Raw genomic sequence first — 13,992 nt, 5'->3', positions numbered from 1 at the left:
AATTCACCCTCACCTTACTGTTTACATATTTGTGTTTTTTTAGAAATTGGTTTTTTTACCAGAATTTAAACGTTCAACATTCAACAGGAGCCAAATTTAAAGAAATAGTAAAGATAACCTGTAAAACTATATAAATTTCAAACCACATAAATTTTTCAACCTTTTTTGCGTCTGAAAAACCATTGTTGTCAAAATCGAATGTTGCCAAAATCTGATATTGCCAAAAACGAACGGGGTCTGTATATTAAAATGTATCTCTGTCTGTGTGACTGTCTGTCTATCTGTTCCCCATAGACTCGGAAACTTCTGCTTGCAACTTGGCAGGAGGGTTTTTTTGAGATCAGCGAAGGATCATATTATGGTTTGATATCCCTCCCTGTCACTGGAAGGGGGGGAGTTCTCTCAAATGTTTAACAAATGTTTGCTCAACTCGAGAACCGATTAGGCAATTGGTACCAAATTTGGCATAGGAGAGTATTCGGGTACGAGAAATGTTTCTATGAATATTTGATACCCTGCCCTCTTTTCAATCGGGAGAAAAGAAGGATTTTTTTACATAACCCGAGAACTAACCAAGCTAATGGATCCAAATTTGACATAAGAGAGTAATGGAGTACGTAAAATATTTCTATGATTAATTGAGACTTCTTCCTTCTTTCAGCGGGGTTATAGGAAGAGGGAAGGAGGGTTCTCATACATATTTTTCAGCATAACAAACTAACGAACTAATCAAACAAATGGAACCAAATTTGGCGCGGGAATGAATTTGGATACTAGACATGCTTCTATTGATATTCCAGTGGGGAGATAGGACAGGGCAGGAGGGCTTCCATAATTTTTTTGCGTCGCTTCATCAAGCACTTATCAAGCAATTAAATCCAAATAAGGCATGGAATGGTATTTGAATACGAGCAATTTTTCTCGGGAGAAATATTTGACACATCAACCTACATCCAATGAGTACGTATTAAGGGGGGACGAGGCCGGAATACAATTTTGTTGGCATAGCTTTAAAAAAATCGAGCAAATGGATTAGAACCCCTGCCTAGGCAAGATTGACGCTCTGCCCCGAATTGATTGGATAAAAAAGCTTAGTTCTTTAGAAATGGGACACTTTCTTTTGCTAATAGCTCGTTTACGAGTGATCGGACATTCAAAATTTTGATAGCATTTTTCTGCCTGTGAAAAGTACTATCCGATCCTTTTTTTTCAAAATTTCAAATTTACGCGTTTTTGAGATATTCATGATGCAAGAAAAAAAGAAAGGAAATATTTTGCACAGTTTCCTTCAAAATCCATCATTATCATATTGAAAGGTGACAAAATCGTTGATTATTCAATAAATTACTGTGTGTGCGTGGTGAAAAAGTATGCAAACACTGTCAAAAATGTCCACAAAGTTCAAATCAAGTATTGAAGTGAATCACATGATCGGCAACTACGGTAAAGGGCCATCTTGAAAGTCAAATCTCGTACCAGAATTTTTAATTTCTAATAGGCAAAAAACTTAGTGCAGATCGCTGAAATTTCCTTATTTTTCTCCAATAAGCTGAAAGCGTTTGCTATTAACGAGTCATTCAAACCTAACCGCAAAACACAATTTTTTGCTAGTTCCAGACCTCGTAAGCAGTAAAGCCGGTACCGAGGCTATGTGAAAGATGATTTTTGATGAATGACAAAACTAACGAAATACCCTATTTTAAACAAATTCCAGCGTTTGAACGGCAAGGTCCCTAACATATTAAAGTATGTATTTGCTGGTTGTTTTGTAAAAAATATATAATGATTTGCTAAAACTCTGCTCTTGTGAAAAAAACAACAATTTTCAAAACGAAAACTTTGGTTTTCGCTGTTTTTGAAAGCCAAAAAAGAGTGATCTTGTATATACCCTTCGCTACCTACGATCTATACTAACCGATTATACTTTAAGTTCAATCTCATGATGGTTATACTTCGTTATTGACAGATTTTGCCAGCACAAATTCCATTACAAACACTTAAAAGTTGCTCAAAAATAATCCAGTTTTAGCAATTTCGAAACCGATGTATCCACTAAATAAGCCTCAGGTTCTTTTAAAGAGAAGTATTGGTCCGTAAAGTAGCAGAAATTGAAAAAGAATGATGTAGCCACCTAAAATACAGATTAGACGAAGTATAAAATGGAAAAACTGATCAATATCATGGCTGAAAAAAGTGTGCGCCGGCCGATGGGAGGTACCAAGAATAAAGTAGAAATTTTTCTTACAGAAAACGATAAACATTTTTTTCAAATTTTTTCATGAATTAACATAAGATTAGCTTCATTTCCTTCGAAGAAAGTATTTAGATCAAACGAATGGTTTTTGAGATACACGCATTCGTAACTGTCCCATTTCTAAAAGAACTAAGCTTTATACTACAGAATCCTGTAATGCGTTGCCCTAGAAAGCCGGAGATGGCGGGTTCAAATCCTGCACAGTCCCGTCAATTATTTTTTCGGCATAAAAGTTTTTTTTCAGTACATTTTTCCAGCAGAGGGAGTTGGGAAAGAGAAAGAGAGGTTGTCGTACAAACATTTTTTGGCATAAATTGAGCACTTATCATGCAAAAAGAACCATATTTTAAAAGAGAGATTGTTTGCGTACGAAAAATTTGAGACCATCCTTGTTGAGTCGTGATGAAGAAGGCAGGTTATTATTAAAATTTTATTAACCATAAACCGTAAACTTATCAAATAAATCGTGCAAAATGTGATATGTAACGTAGTTTAGACACTAAAAATATTTCTATCGTAGTTCGTGAGCTCTTCTCGCATTGGAAAGGGAGAGGGTGGAAAAGAGAAAAGTACATTTTGGCATCATTGAAAAGTCCTGAAGCTCATGAAAACAGAATAAAAATTTCAGATCTTGAAAACAAATTTAGTGGTCAAGTTTCAGAAAGCTAGTTAAATCCCCGTCAGTTCGATTCACCAGCTGCCATTTTCATTTGAAAGCGATTGCATCTAAATTATTTTGAAATTTAACTTGAAGTGATGCCCACAATAAATAAAATTGGAATAATTTTTACTAAATAGATCCTTTAATTTTTGGAAGGTGTTGCAAAGCACACTGGTTCAACTAGTAACCAATTAAAAACTGAGAATTAACAATATATTTTATAAGTAACAGTTAACTACCCACGTAAGGATCACAATGCTGTTGAATATCTATTCATTAAATTTTTCATCATTTCTTGTACAGGGTCAGCAAAGTTGAATTCACTCAGCATATTTAACTGTGCTGTTTGATTTTTGATGACATACATTTTACCAACCAATGCTTGTATAATGTCTCGCAGGAAGAATTTCCCGCAAATTGGAAAACTTCAAAACCTGTGAAACCTGGTTTGAGGAGTATAAAATAAACCTACATTAATCTAGAGCAGTGGTTTTCAAAGTGGTCCCTACCGCCCCCTTGGGGGCGTTGAGAGCTTCCAGGGGGCGGTGAGCTCAATTTTGAAATTTGGGGGGCGTTGGAAAGGCTCAAGGGGGCGGTGATGTCGTAATTCACATTCACAAATCACGAAACAACGTAGATCTTGAATAACAACGAGTAAACTCGATGCCAAACAATGAAATTACGTTACAAACTAAGTAAACATCAGGCTGAAGACTAAAATATCGATAATTTCGCAGAGCTGCCAGCAAATTTTTGTTCCAGTATCCAGTTCCAGTATGTTCTTTTAAAAATGTATCTAAAATATTCTTTGAAATTGTCAAAGGTTTTGTATACGCTCTACATGTTGATCTTGTTTTGTAAGCAGGGGGGTTAATGGTTAAGCCATCGAGGGGCCCGGGGCAATTTTTCTCGGGGGGCCCCTATGATTTAATTTTTTTTTCGAATGCTATCCTGAACATTTTTAACGTGTTAAAGAACTGGAGATGAGTTCAATATACTCTCTTCAAATTGCCATGTTGTCTGTGTAGAAGATGGTTTCTGGTATCTTCAAATAAAAATTATTGATCAATCAAGTGCAAACATTGCGGAAGAGTTTAGAAATTTCTCACAAATGAAAGCTCTGATTTGAGCTTTTAATTTAATTCTCAATTATGTTTAATACCAATTAAAATTCTCTGATTTAGGATTATGACCGGATAGATATTTTAAATGTTTTTCATTTAATCATTGATCGTCTGGTTTGTGCTTCATCGAGAAATTTTCACCTTATGACAATCGGATGAAGATTTGAAACATAAAATACAAAATTTAAAAAAAATAATAAAATAATTCAATTCTAATTCCATAGAGATACAGATATAAGAGTTTGAAACACAAACAAAACGTTTTCGTGGGATGTTTATGAATATGATTCGCATCAGATAAAAAAATGTTATCAAATTGTTATTCTGAATGTGACAAAAGTTTCATTCGATGCTCCCGAAGTCGAAGGGGTATAAATGAAAAAAAATGATCGTTTGAAAAAAAAAACAGTTCAGAATAGAGATTAAATGTTTAAAATACAGAATCAGTTGTCATTGAAATAAGTCATGAGGAATCCAAATGAGTTAAGAACCTTAATCAAAGACCATGAGTTCTCAAAATTTAGAAAAACCATGGAACTGAACTTCGGTAACTGAAGTCACAACGCAAGACTTGAAAATCTCAATGAACTGAATCGGAATATTCCCGTTTAAAGAATCACTCAATGATATTAGCAACTCAACTATGAGATCGTATTAATGATAATTTGAGAATTATCATTTGGAAAATGATATGCTGAATTCAGGATATTTACTTCAGAATATGGTAAAATTTTGATTAAATCAGTTGAAAATGTTAAAATACAAATTTTAACATAAGACAAAAATTGGGATGGAAATTCAAAAAAGAAACTCAATACTGTCTATTGGTCCAATTTTAGCAAATACAGTTTTTTATAGATTTTATTTTCAAAAATCCAAAAGGGTTCAGAATTTATCAACCAACGAAAATTGCAATAGTAATGATTAAAAAGTGAAAAGTTAAAATAATACCCGGTATTAATCCGTTACTGGTAAAATTTTGATGCCTGGTAAAATTTTGAAATATTTAACATAAAGCATCTCTGTTCTCTTTTTGCACTGTGAGCCAGTTTTGACGATATTAGCTGCAGTAACCATTACTGGAAAGTTAACGTAATAATAAACATTATAATTGTGCAAGACGTTTGCATGAAATGAAAATGAGGAGATGTTTTTCTTTATTTTACCTGACTGAGATGTTTCGATAAAAAAATAAAACATGAGATGTTTTTCCTAATATTCTCTCGATTTTTTATCGAATTCGGTTTACATTATTTTTGTCCAGATTTTGGGTTGAAAATTTTGAAATTCAATACCAAGATTTTGATATTCTCAGCCCGAAAAGTGCGGAAGAACTTCTTCACTGCTTCTTCTAGGGTCCCCCCTTGATTTATGTTAGAGAAAAACTATTCTAGATATCATTTCACGGGGGTCTCTTTAGTTGTTATATTTTAGGTTTTTATTCCGATTTTCTTGTTTTGATTTCTTATCATAGATTTGTAGAAATTGAGGTAGTATTATTACAGTAATGTTAAAATTTGTTTTCCCTCGGGGGGCCCTCCTGAGCCGGGAAGCCCGGGGCAATTGCCCCTTTTGCCCCCCTTTTATTTATTTATTTATTTATTGATTTGAAAGGTGATCAGCACAATAACGGCTATTCCCACCATACGATTACAAACATAAATCTTAATAGCTAGTTACAACTATGTTTAAAACCTAACAGATATTTACAATTCTTCATACAAATTTACATCTTTAAGAAATTTGAATAATTTGTCAATTCCTCTTCCATTATCTTCTAATATTTGGTTATTTATATCATATGTTTTTCTCTGATTTTCTAATCTTTTACAATTGTTTAAAATATGGTTGACAGTAAGATCTTCATTACAATGATTACAATAAGGTTTTGATGTCTTTTCAATTAAATATTTATGCGTCAGTCTTGTGTGTCCTATTCTTAATCTAGTTAGAATTACAGATTCTTTTCTTTTTGATCGATAAGAGGATTTCCATTCTTTAATAATTGGTTTGATTACGCGAAGTTTATTATCAATAGTATTCTGCCACTCTGATTGCCATTTTCCGTACACTTCTTTTGAATAAATTGAGAATAAGTCATTGATTGGTATATCAAGTAGGGTCAATGGTAATATTATTGCTTCCTTAGCTAGAGAATCTACGATTTCATTTCCCCTAATATCCATATGGCTGGGAATCCACATAATAACAAATTCTTTATAAGGTGATTTTTTTCCCATGTCTTGTATGGATTGTATGATTGGATTATCACTGTAGGTATTTTGAATAGCATGTACAGAACTCAATGAATCTGTTAGAATCAAATATTTGAAGTGTTGTTCATTATTGATTGCGAAAGTTAAAGCATCTCTGATAGCTAATAATTCAGCAGAATATATAGATAGACATGAGCTTAGTCGTTTTTGTGATTCATATCCATCCGAGAATACAGCATATCCAGTAAAATCAGTATTAGTGGTCTTTGAGCCATCAGTATATAATTTATAGTATCCATCGTACTGTGACAATTTCATGTTGAAACATTGTCTGAAAGCTGAGGGTGAAGTTGAAGATTTCCGATGTGAAGCTAATTCTGTATCAACCTTAATGTTTTGAGATAGCCAAGGTGGAATTGCATGAAAAGTTCTTTGTAAAGTTTCAACAAATTGAAGATCATATTTACCGAAACATTGTTCACTTCTCATTTTGAACGATTTTGATTGGTCTGTGGTATTGATTTGTCTATTGTTGATGTAGTTGAATAGTGGATGGTTAGATAAAGATCTCACTCTCGTAGTATATTTCAGAATTTGAAGGTCTCGTCGGTAAGCCAATGGCAGGATTCCAGCTTCTACTAGTATGCTTTTGATAGGACTTGTCCTAAAAGCACCTGTTACGAGTCGTACACCTTGATTGAATACTGGATTTAGTTGTGACAGTGTTTTCTCTTTAGCGCTTCCATATACTATCGACCCATAATCTATTTTTGATAATATCATTGACTTGAAGATTAACATTAAGGTTTGTCTGTCACAACCCCATTTGAAATTTGATAGGGTTTTTAAGATTTTTAAAGAATTCATAGCTTTAAATTTTAACTGACGTATATGTATATTCCAATGAAGACGACGATCTAAAGTCATTCCGAGAAATTTATGAGAATCTACTACTTCAACTTTTTGATTAAAAAGTTGTAAGTTTGGTTTATAATTACATCTCAAAATTCTGCAAAAATGCACTATTTTTGTTTTTGTTACTGAAAATCGGAATCCAGTTTCATTACACCATTTTTCAAGAGTTGATAACATTTCTTGAAGCTTTTCTTCTATGATCTCTAAACTTTTTCCTCTACAATATCCAACAAAATCATCAGCAAACATACATCCCTTAACTCTTAGGGGGAATGATTGGCGTATTGAATTAATGGCTAATAGAAATAAAGTGACACTCAAAACAGAACCCTGTGGCAAACCATTTTGCTGTTTGAAAGATTTTGAAAACGTGTTACCAATGAGGACTTTGAAGGATCTGTTCTGCACAAAATTATTGATGAAATGAAGCATGTTTCCACGGATTCCTATATTTGAAAGAGTTTTAATAATGCGATTTATCCAAGTCATATTGTACGCTTTTTCCAAATCAAAGAAAATACAAACAACGTGTTCTTTGCTTGCGAAAGCATCTTGAATCTCTGTTTCAAGTAAAATTAGATTATCCATTGTACTACGATATTTTCGGAATCCAGATTGATTTGAATCTAGCAAACACTTTGATTCCAGGTACCAGATGAGTCTTCGATTCACTATTTTCTCCAAGACTTTACAAGAACAGCATGTGAGAGAAATTGGACGATAGTTTGATGTATTCAATGGATTTTTATCAGGTTTTTGAATTGGAACTACGTAGGATTCACGCCACTGATCAGGGAAGACTCTATTTTTCCAAATTTCATTGTATATTTCGAGAAGATAATATAGACCATCTAAAGGAAGATTTTTCAACATATGGTAGTGAACATCGTCTGGGCCTGTAGAAGAACCCTTACACGTGGCTAAGGCAAGTTGTAACTCAATCAATGTTATAGGTTTATTAATGTCAATATTTTCTGTTTCAGAAAAATCTATAGGTTCATTTTCAGTTAGTATTCTAAATTCATTGAAGACTGAGGAGTAGTTATTGTTACTTGATTGTTCTTCAAAAGTTAATCCAAGATAATCAGCAATCATGTTGGGCTCTGTAATAATTTGATCGTTGACTTTTAAAGATGCTATGGAGTTGTTTCTAAATTTACCACCAATTTTTCTAATTTTTGTCCAAACTTCATGAGATGATGTAGAAAACGAAATTGTTGATACAAAATCTGACCAACTTTCTTTTCGACTTTTTCTTATTAAATTTCGAGCTTTGGCTTTGGCAATTTTATAAGCTGACTCATTGTCAGTAGTCATTCGACGGTTAAATTTTCTTAGAGCTTTTTTCCTTTCTCTGATGGACTCAGCTATTTCTGAGCTCCACCAAGGAGGTTTAATTTTTTTTATTTTGTCAGAAGTTTTGGGAATAGTAGTAGTTGCAGAAGTGATAATGGCTTGAGTCAAATGATTCACTTTTTCCAAGGTGTCCTCTGGTCTTCGTTCATTGATGTTAATAGTTACCTCATTTTGAAAATCTTCCCATGTTGCTTTATTGATAATCCATCGTGGTCGCCTTGATAAATCAAGAGATCTTCCTAAGACTTGCATGATTATAGGGAAATGATCACTGGAATACAAATCATCGTGTACTTTCCAATCAAAATGCATTGATAGAGACGGGGATCCAAATGATAAATCAATGGCAGAATAACTATTGTATGCGTGACTAAAATGAGTTTGTGACCCATTGTTAAACAAATTTAAATTAAAATCATCGATCACTTGCTCAAATATTTTTCCTCTAGAACTATCATTAGAACAACCCCACATTCTACTATGAGAATTACTATCGGTACATATCAAAAAGGGTGGTGCTAATTGGTTCAATAAATTTTCTAATTCTAGTTTTTCTACTCTATCATTAGGGGGTAAATAGAGGCTACATATGGTAAATTCAATGGGATAATGTAATCTGACGGCAACAGATTGTAGTTGTGTATTGATGTTAACTTCTTCCGCATAAATATTTTCTTTAACACAAATAGCTACACCACCAGACGCTCTTTGGTGGATTTCATCGTTTTCATAAAATATTTTATAATTTTTGAGTGTTGGTGTGCGTGAATTTTCAAAATGTGATTCTTGAATGCATATTACAAAAGGACTAAGTTCGTTAATTAATATTTTCAATTCATCCAAATGGCTATAGAAACCGTTGCAGTTCCATTGAATGATACAGTCAACCATATTTAAAATTAGAAACTAGGGCATTCAAAATCACATATTAAAATTCATAATTCCTTCTAATTACAATGATCACTTGAAAACATAGACATTCTTATAGCTTCGGATAGAATTGTTGAATTTTCGTTTAATATAGTTGAATTACTTACGGTAGGGGTTTCGTTGGGATTAGTTGCTGTACCACTCACTGGGGGGTGGAGAGCGTTGCTAATATTCATAGGAGTAGCGGGCTGATGATTGTTGTTATCAGGTTTGTCGAGAGTGAGTATTGTTGGTTCATTTCCTTCTGCTGCTGGTGATTTTATTGCTATTTCGTTTTGTTCTGTGTCGATGGTTGGTGAGATCTGTTGAACAGTTGATGATTCTACTGGTGAGTCTGTTGGAGTTTCTGGTTGTTGAGTGCTGGTGTTGGGTGTTGAGTGCTGCATGTCATCTTGAGTTCCTGTTGTTGAGTGCTGGTTGCTGGGAGGTGATGATGGACGTCTTGAGTCCCTTGGATTTCTCTTGGTGGGGAGAGTACGAGAAGTGCTTTGGAGTGCATCTGCATATGTAACTGGGAGATTGGGTGCTGAGTATATCGGATTAGGAACTTGGGATCGTCTTTTTTGTCTAGCTTCTCTGGGGGAGATTTTTTCTGTGACCTTGATACGTTGTATTTCTGCTTCATCTACGTATTTAGGACAGTCTCTAGACAAGGCGCTGTGGTTGCCGTTACAGTGGATACATTTGTATTTCTGAAGGCATTCGGTTCCTTCATGGTACAGCTCAGCACACATACGTTTTCCGAGGCAATCGTTTTTGTGGTGTCCAAACTTCAGGCACTTCATGCATCGCATGGGTGGAGGGATGTAGGTACGAACCTGGCACTTATAAAAACCAACATCGATTGATGACGGGAGGAAGCTACGATCGAACGTGAGCACGAATGCTCCCGTGTCCACCAGCTCTCCAGATGGGGTCTTTCGTTGTAATCTTTTAATTGCGATCACGTGTGAAGATTTCAATTCCACCAAAATCTCATCATCTTTTAACATTTTCAAGTCGGAACAGAAAATGGTCCCTCGCGATGTGTTCAACGTTGCATGGTCTTCAATTTTAACGGAAATTTGATCACAAAGCTTCGATTGTTTTTTTAATTTTTCAGCTTGGAAACGATCAACCGTTTTCAATAGAAGCGCACCACCTTGGTATCGACTAATCTGAACATTTGGGGTTATATTATCGATCAGCTTTTTAATCAGGAATGGTGATATGTTGGTCATTGATTCCTTCTCGTCAGTCCTCTTCAAAACCAAAAACCGTCCGCCATTATCTCTTCCATCGAACCGGATTTGTTTCTGGAACATTTCTTCGTGAGTTACATCACGCTGAGCTGGTCGCTTTGTCCTCCTATTCTTTGTTCGTTGTATCATGGATATATCACTGTCGTCAGTATTCATCAGAAGTCCATATCTTGACCCAAAAAGTGCGGAGGTACTACCCCCTCCTCCAGGGTCGTCCATTGTCAAGAAACAAACACTCCACTAAAGTCTTTAAACTGTACTTCACCAACTAATCAGTCAAACTTATCTCGGAGTGGATAAAAAAAGAAAAAAGGCTTGAAAGAATCCGAAACTAAAGAAAGCGTCTGATCCACTCAGCTACTGCAAGCCAACTGTGCCCCCCTTTTAATCCGGCCTTGTTTGTAAGGTTATTTTGGGTTATACTTAAAAAAAATAATTTCAGATTGCAATGCTTGGTGATTTTTAAAATGTATTGTCTTAAAAGAATTTTATTTAACAGAAAAAAAACCTTCGAAGAATTCTGTGTAAAAAGGATTCAGCTTTTTGGAACGAAAATATGAAAGAATTATTTTAGGTAAGAGAATTTACTTATTCATCTTTATTTCTATGGGTTGAAAAAATTAATTGTGCCATTTGCAATGGATTAACTTTTAATCTATTCGGTTATCCTTTGTAAAGTGTCATTAATAAAACCTTAAAAAAATATTCGGTTATCACTAACATCATCAGTTGAAGATCAGACTTCGCTGAAGACAGACGTGATTCGATCCTAAGCTAGATAAGTGTTGACCTCAAACAAGTGTTTCTACCGGTGTGACAATGGCCGACGAAATTGTGAAGAACACTATAGCCTTCAAATTTCCAGATGGTGCTCCAAGCCCATCTTTGTTTGAAGTTGCTAGGTTTGTGAAGAACTTCGATGCTGACAAGTCTTCGATGGAGTCGTCGTATAAGGTAGCCGAGGATAAATCATTATTTATAAAATTTAAAACGAAAGATGCTATGAAGGATGCCATTTCCCAGAACGCGGAGGTTCTAAAGTTTTCGTACTCGGATGGAAATATTGTGGACGTTACGATGGCGATTGCAGGGTGTTATACGAAGTACGTGAGAATTTTTGATCTGCCACCGGAAATTGCCGATGCAACCATTGCAGCAGTGTTGGGTAATTACGGTAACGTTAAAAGAATGGTTAAGGAAAAATTCCCAGCAGATATGGAACTAGACTTGTTTACTGGTGTTAGAGGAATATACATCGAGGTTAAAAAAGAGATCCCAGGTTGTTTGTTCTTCTCTAACCGCAAAGGAAGAATATATTATGAAGGACTGAAACAAAAATGCTTTGCTTGTAAGCAAGAAGGCCATCTGAAGGTCGATTGCTCTCAGAACAGATTTCGGAATACACGAGAGGTTGAAAACGTTCAACAGCAAAAAGAAACGCACGTGGTTCTCCCAGCTAGCTGTGCTAGTAGGGTAGAGCAGCAAGTAACTCCGAGTTACTCAGGAGTGGTTCAAAACCTTATGCATCAACGTACTGAACCAGAGCTGATCAACTCAACAACGCAAATGGACAGACGGCAAACAGAAGCGGATGTTGAGGATACTAGTTTCACCGAGGTTCTCAGGGCTTCCGATGAACAGGACAGAATGGAAGAAGAAGATGTCACAAAGCAAAGCGCTACAAAACGACAAAGATCTCCACTATCGGGAACTACTGCTGATGATGATGGTTTTACCCAGCTGACTTCAAGGCGCACTCGTAAAGCAAAAAAAGTAACACTAGCCGAGATTGGAAAAGCACCAACAGTTAAGCCGACCTATATTGGTCGCTCACAAAGCAAATAGTTTTATGCTTATAGCTATTTGGAACAAAGGATCAGTTTTTTTTTTAATGATAAAAGAAACGTTTTCAATTTAGAAACAATTCTTGCCATAGTTACTTAGATTCTCAGTGTATTAGTTTATAATTTTGTTTTAAAGAAACATTAAGATCGTTTTTGTAGTGATTAATCTAGAATGTAAGAATGACATTTTAATAAAGTGAATATTTAAAAAAAAAACATTACCGGAATTTAGTTCTTCGAATTTAATTTAAACTTCAGACCTGTGAATGCTGTATAACTTTGAACAGGACTCAATTTCAGATATCAAAAAATTATAGTATTTTTTACGTTATTTCACCGGCTGGAAAGTTATTAGATTGTATTTTTTTTAACTTGCCAAAAATAATGGTTTTGATAATGAACTCTTAAACATATACGAAAAAACTGTATTCAATAATACAAATTAATGGTGAATATAGAAATTTGTTTACCAAAATTTAAAAGTTATGATTTTATATCAATTATATAGTTCAAGTAATTGTCTAGGAAACTTGGCAATTTTATTTCGAAAAAAATGCATTTTTATTTTGAAGGAAATAGTGTGTAAATAAAATTCCAAAAATCTGAAAAATCACGAGATATAATTTGAAATATGGAGAATCGTTTGACATTATTAAATCAAAATCGAATAGTTTTACACTTATAATACCCCCAACCCTTTTGCTCTGAGAGCCTCATATAAGTTTGAATGAATTTTAAATTAATTATAACATCAACATAAAGCCAAAAGCTAATGACTTTTCAACGATCCAGATTATCATTTTTTAAAGATTTTCTAAAAGTTTGCCCAGGGGGGCTTTGAGCTCGAAAATCTTGCAAAAGGGGGCGGTGAGTGAAAAAAGTTTTAAAACCACTGATCTAGAGCATGGGTGGCCAACGATTTGAACAGCCGGGCCAAATTTTGGATATGAGATTTGCTCGTGGGCCAAACAATTATTTTTTCTTTAATATTCAAGGAAAAAAACAGAATAAGCAATCAAAACGAAAAATTAAAAATTAAAACCTCCGCCCGTTTTCAAAGTTTTGAAGTTTACCGGTCTTCTTCCTGAAATTTTTTGTAGGTGTTTCGAATAGAATTATAAAGTGTTACATGGAATGGAATAGTATTCGTCACATTTCCTCGCAATCAAATAGCATTTTGAGTTCTCAGCATGAGTAAAATTTGCTCGCATATTATATATATTATTTTTCCTTTTTTTCATTTGCTGCCAGATGTGCTGAGAACAGTAGCGTTCATTACCAGGGGGCTCATACGAGCTTTTTGGCGTAGGGAAGTGTGGTGGGTCGCTACATTACTAAAAGTAATTATAAGCACGGACCTCCTGAACTCTTTCGAGTTGAATCTCAATATTAACTCTTTTTTGAACACAGAAAAAAAAAATGAAATTTCAGTGAACATTTTTCCTAATATC

The 13,992-nt window shown here is 34.6% G+C and overlaps 1 protein-coding gene across 6 annotated transcripts in view; it reads left to right on the top strand.

Annotated features, from left to right (window-relative positions):
- The window catches only part of LOC129743966 (serine-rich adhesin for platelets-like), a 274,223-nt gene that overhangs the window by 161,839 nt on the left and 98,392 nt on the right, over nucleotides 1-13,992 (top strand). The gene's annotated exons all lie outside the window — the stretch shown is intronic.

The sequence above is a fragment of the Uranotaenia lowii genome, chromosome 2 (genome assembly GCF_029784155.1).
Source record: "Uranotaenia lowii strain MFRU-FL chromosome 2, ASM2978415v1, whole genome shotgun sequence".
Classification (NCBI taxonomy): domain Eukaryota; kingdom Metazoa; phylum Arthropoda; class Insecta; order Diptera; family Culicidae; genus Uranotaenia; species Uranotaenia lowii.
This window is presented reverse-complemented; position numbering and strand designations above follow the sequence as displayed.